This window comes from Strongylocentrotus purpuratus, unplaced genomic scaffold, assembly GCF_000002235.5.
Source record: "Strongylocentrotus purpuratus isolate Spur 01 unplaced genomic scaffold, Spur_5.0 spur5_scaffold_20, whole genome shotgun sequence".
NCBI lineage: Eukaryota > Metazoa > Echinodermata > Echinoidea > Camarodonta > Strongylocentrotidae > Strongylocentrotus > Strongylocentrotus purpuratus.
Window position 1 is genome coordinate 5,288,345 of NW_022145606.1, and position 5,042 is coordinate 5,293,386.

Here is a 5,042-nt window from a genome sequence, read left to right on the forward strand (position 1 = left end):
GAGAGGGGCAGAACATGAGAGGAGAAGTAAAAGAGCAAGAGAGTGGAGAGAGAGAGATGCAATTGAGAACAATGCCTTCCAGATGACCATGATTGAAACAAAGAGATTCGATCATACACAGTATGTCCTCCGTAGGAGGACTAGAGGGCCAACTAAAATCGTGACCTTTGACATTTCATAGGTTTTGCATTGGATGCATTATGGGGGTTTTGTCCGATTTGAACGACGGTTTTGGAGGGTCAATGAATATTCATGAGCAATGACGTAGAAAATACGCCAATTACTGTTTGTTGATTGGCCATCGACAAAATGTTTTATGTATTAGGTCATGCATAAAACATTTTTTGCATTCCCAGAATTCCCTACGATTTGAGCACGAAAATGGCGGTTGTATGAACTGCAACTTTCAAGTTATTCAATTACGAACAATGAAACATTTTTCTTTTAAGTGAATTTCTATTATAATAGAAGTTTGTCAAGTACATCTCAGTGAAGCAGAAAATCTTCAGGCGAACATTGACATCGAAGTGATACCCTATGATATCAAGAAAAGTAAGTAAAGATCCATTTTGTGTGAAGGTCTCTGAAATGATTGTGATGTGTTCGTCATTGCAGTGAGCGGCTCTCCGCATTGTCACAACGTATTACCCGGTTAACCCCCTACCCCATCCTCTTTTCTTTCTTCTGACCAAAGAATATTAACTAATTGAATGAACTCTAATTTAAGTCATCGACGGTAATATTTTTAGAAACAATCAGGATTTTACCGTAGGTTATTTCATTAGAGCACATCTCATAATTTTAAGTTCAGTTCATAGCTTGATTACCGATAGTAATCGGTCGTAGATGTGGACCTGTTGGAGACTGCGCGGTTTATGATCTTCAATCCGCCGGTTCTAGCCGGCTGTAACACTCCACCAAGAAGCGACTGCGTTTCCTGAGCTGGCGCGGCTATAACTTACAGTGTGTTACTGTAAAGCCTAGGGCTAGGCTAGTATTCATAGCATAGTCTGGCCTGAATTTTCTGTCTCTTTTGTTCGTTAGCCCTTGATTTGGGTAGGGTCGGCTCCTCTCTTCAGCCGACCCTACCCAAATCAGACGCTAACGAGCGAAAGAGACAGAAACATTCGGGCTAAGCAAAGCCTAAGCAGAGCCTAGGGCTAGGCCTAGATCTAGGTCTAGTCTAGATCTAGCACTTAAATATAAACAGCATTTAACCCCGCATCTAGTATAGGCCTAGATCTAGGGCTAGATTCTAGGCCTAATGCATTCTAATAAAGAAAGACTAAATAAATGCCTAGTGTAGGTGGATTAAATAAATGATGTGGAAGTTATGGAGAGAGGGGGGGGGGTGCGCAATCATTCTGTGCCCCCCTTTTCAGATGTGGCATAGGTCTAGGGACGGGTCTAGATCTAGGTCTAGAGCCACCTACTAATAATACTAAAAATAGGCAATTAGATCTAGATCTATAGCTTGTGTTATGCCATAGCAAAGAATTCCATAGCCATGGGTCTAGTGTCGTTTTTGCTCCACTAGACTAGACTAGTCGTGCACATGTGTCATTATTGTGATCCAGGTCCAGATTCAGCTTAGTTTGAATGTAGATCTAGTACTAGGCTAGATCTACCATCAACAACAAAAACAAAAGAAAAAAGGTGTCTCCTCCCCCCCCCCCCCCCCCCCTCCACCTCTTTCCCTGATTTCTGCTCTTACTTCATGTCATTGTGCCTTGTTTGAAATAATTAGTTTATTTTCAGGATTTTATGCCACCCCTTTTAGTTTTATGTTGGTGAGAATTCTGGATCCAACCCTACATATGATATGGATATTTCTTTCTTTATTAAAGGACATGAACAAAGTTATAAACTGATAACTAATGCATGTTTGATATTAGCAGGAACCTTACTAAGTTTATGTTTTCTTTAAATTGTAGATCTTATGGAACAAAGAAGCAGATAATGATCACAGAAGTGCAACAAAGAGCACCAGGACCTGATCATCAAATGTTATGGTGTAGATCTAATCAAGAACAGGACACCTAAGTTGAACTCTGGCAAGGTATGTTTGTATGAAGTTCGAAAATATTCAGGCTATATAATCTAAGCCCATGCGAACACCGCACTCGACTTGGACTATATACAAAGATTTGGGGAACTGTCATCTTGTGTTGCATTATATCTTGTAATTCTCATTTATTCTCTAGCTTTTTATTTAGGTGACAAAATATGGTGTTGCTACAGTTTATTCTCTCAGCATATTAAAAGACGTACTCAAAGGCATTTTTTCCTAAATATTACATTATATCTAACAAACTTTTATTCACAAAAGTCTAGCAAATAATAACTTAAAATAAATTGGAAATTACTTTTAAAATAATTGGAAATACATCTAAACCTTTACTCTTTTTTTCAAAAAAGGCCCTATCATATAGACATAAGTTTATCATTTTTTAATAAAATTAAAATGCAAGACCTAAACAAAGTGGGAAGGTACTAGATCTATTTTTGAAAATCCAATGTAATGCAGCAGTTTTAATCTTATTTGATTTTTCCTCTCTTTTTGTTTTCATTATGCAGGTTGTCCCTTGCAGAAGGTTTGATACCCAGGCTTCTTTTGTACAAATCCCTAGTCCACCCTCATCTTGAGAACTGTTCCTGTGTCTGGGATCCCTACAACATCTCAGATTTCCAGGACGCTACTTCACAATGGGGACCACAAGTGAACCAGCAGTTTGACTGAGATGATCAGCACCTTTAGTTGCCTACTATATCTACAACTACAAGGCACTCTGCAAGAAGACTGGGAATGGTGCACAAGATAGTCTATGGTCTCTCCGCTCTCCCTTGAAAATTTTCCCACTGCACTACTTATAGCTACTTGCGCCCTCTATATAGCAAACAATGCCTAATCGGTGCCTGTTGGTCCCCCATGATCCTCTTTTTCTTATATTAATTGAGGGCTGATTTGATGAGATAACCACCTGTAAGTGACCTTGCAGGGTGGTCTAATCCCCCAGACCAAACTAGTACAGACGGGCTTTAACAAATCACGAGCAGGAAGTACCATGACATGACCCTCCAGTTGCACGAAGCCAAAAGCGACATAGACAAGTTTGTATTTGCCCAACACTCTGTCCCAAAGTTAATGGAACTTACTTCCAGCAAATATAGTGCATGCTGACAGTCCAGAGAACTGCCAGGGACTACTTCTGAGGCATCTACTCTCCTTATCCCACTTAGAAACAATCTATCTTCCTCACACCACTTGTAATCTTTAGTATTAATTCATCTTCGTGATAGGCTACAACGCCTTTTGAAGATTACCAGAAGAAGAAGAAGAAGATATATCGAGGATCATGAAAGTAATCATTTGTTCTTTTAAATGCGTGTACATGAAACATGAACTGGATAGTAAATTGAAGGGGGGGGGGATAAAATGATGTAGTTCGATAGTAATACTGTAGTAATATAATTAATAACATTAATAATAATAAAAATATTACAAATAGTAACAATAATGACAATGATCATGATAATAGCAGTAATAATAATGATAATACAGGTAGTAGTAAAAACGACAATAATGTCCAATGTAAGATAAAGTACTCATAAAACTCAGTATATACCTGTGCTTTACATAATAAAACAGCATGTTGATATTATTGATTTTTTTTCCTCAAAATCTACAGTAAACTTTTACAACTGAAAAATTTGAATTCAAGAGACAGCACCCCCCCCCCCCCTCCCCCATCCTTTTGTCATCCTTTTGTTGATGTCATGTTGGATTTAAAAAGATCTTTATAGAAACAAAATATGTTGATAAATGAGTTCATAGATGTTAATAAATTAGTTAATACTGCTCAATTCTGTTCTTTTCATTTTCTTATTTTGTGAAATATATGGGATGATGCTGGTGATTATGATGATGTAGGCACTCTGTAATGATAATGCTCTATGACTGAGGTGAGATGGGGGTTGATGCAGTCTTGTGTAGAACTGAGTATGGTGTTCGACCATTTGATGTTTGTGTATATCTGGCATCAGCGAAATAGATTTAACCATCTTTCCTAATGAGAGAGAAAGCGGAAATGTAACAAGAGAGTGGACAAGACTAATGTATAAATATAATATAAAAAATGGTTTACAATAAAGATGAGGGGGGGGTTAAATAAAGAATAAGTCAATGCCAAAATGATGAAAGCATAGGTAATTGGGGTGTGGATGGGGGAGGGAGGGTAATAGAGCCTATGGAAATGTCAATATTGGAAGGGGTCCCTGTATTGAAAATGTTACTGATGGGGGGGGGGGGGCAAATTTAAAAAATAACAGTGGCGACGAATGCAAGAATGAAAAGAACGAGACAAAATAGAAATTTCATTTGGGATGGGGCACAATATGAAGATCATTGAAGTCGAGGTGAGAATGATTCATTTTTTGGACGCTAAAAATATGAATATATCACTTGTTGAGTGGGCTAAAGGATCAGTGCAATTTTTCTGATTAAAAAGTTAATAAACGAACAAAACAAAAAAGGTAAACAATGAATTGAGGTACCACAGTGAAATGGGGTCATTATTTTTGCCTTTTAACTGAACTGAATTTAAAAAAATGTACTTTCCATCCTGGTGACAGTGAAGTTTGTGGCCCCAACTAAGTCAACCACTTAAAAGTTTATTACCCCCCCCCCCCCCCCCCCCAACACACACACACCTCCCCAACTCTGACCTTTGTTCTACATTATTCGGCCCAAGGATTCTGTCGAGAGTAACGCATGCGCATTGTCTTTTTTTCATTACGATAATATGCTAATAAGTGGAAATGAGCTCATGAATATTCCAAATTTTAATTTACATATTTTACGCGCTGCGCGCAGTCCAAAATCCCCAATTCGCTGGTGCACTAAAAATTTGTCGTCTTCATAGGCTAATACACGATAAGTGGAAGCAGTGTGCACTTTTGACCCTCCAAAATCTCCCCATGGCTAGACGGATGCAGAAGCGGAGTTGCACCCCCCTGGATTGAAAGTGGTATAGCGCCCCCTT

General features: G+C 38.5%; 1 long non-coding RNA gene across 1 annotated transcript; it reads left to right on the top strand.

Annotated features, from left to right (window-relative positions):
* Window positions 1-513: 513 nt before the first annotated feature.
* LOC115927178 lies at window positions 514-2,952 on the top strand. Its single transcript, XR_004065480.1, has 3 exons — window positions 514-552; window positions 1,935-2,059; window positions 2,578-2,952. It is a non-coding gene; the product is annotated as an uncharacterized LOC115927178 (long non-coding RNA).
* The last annotated feature ends 2,090 nt before the right edge of the window (window positions 2,953-5,042 follow it).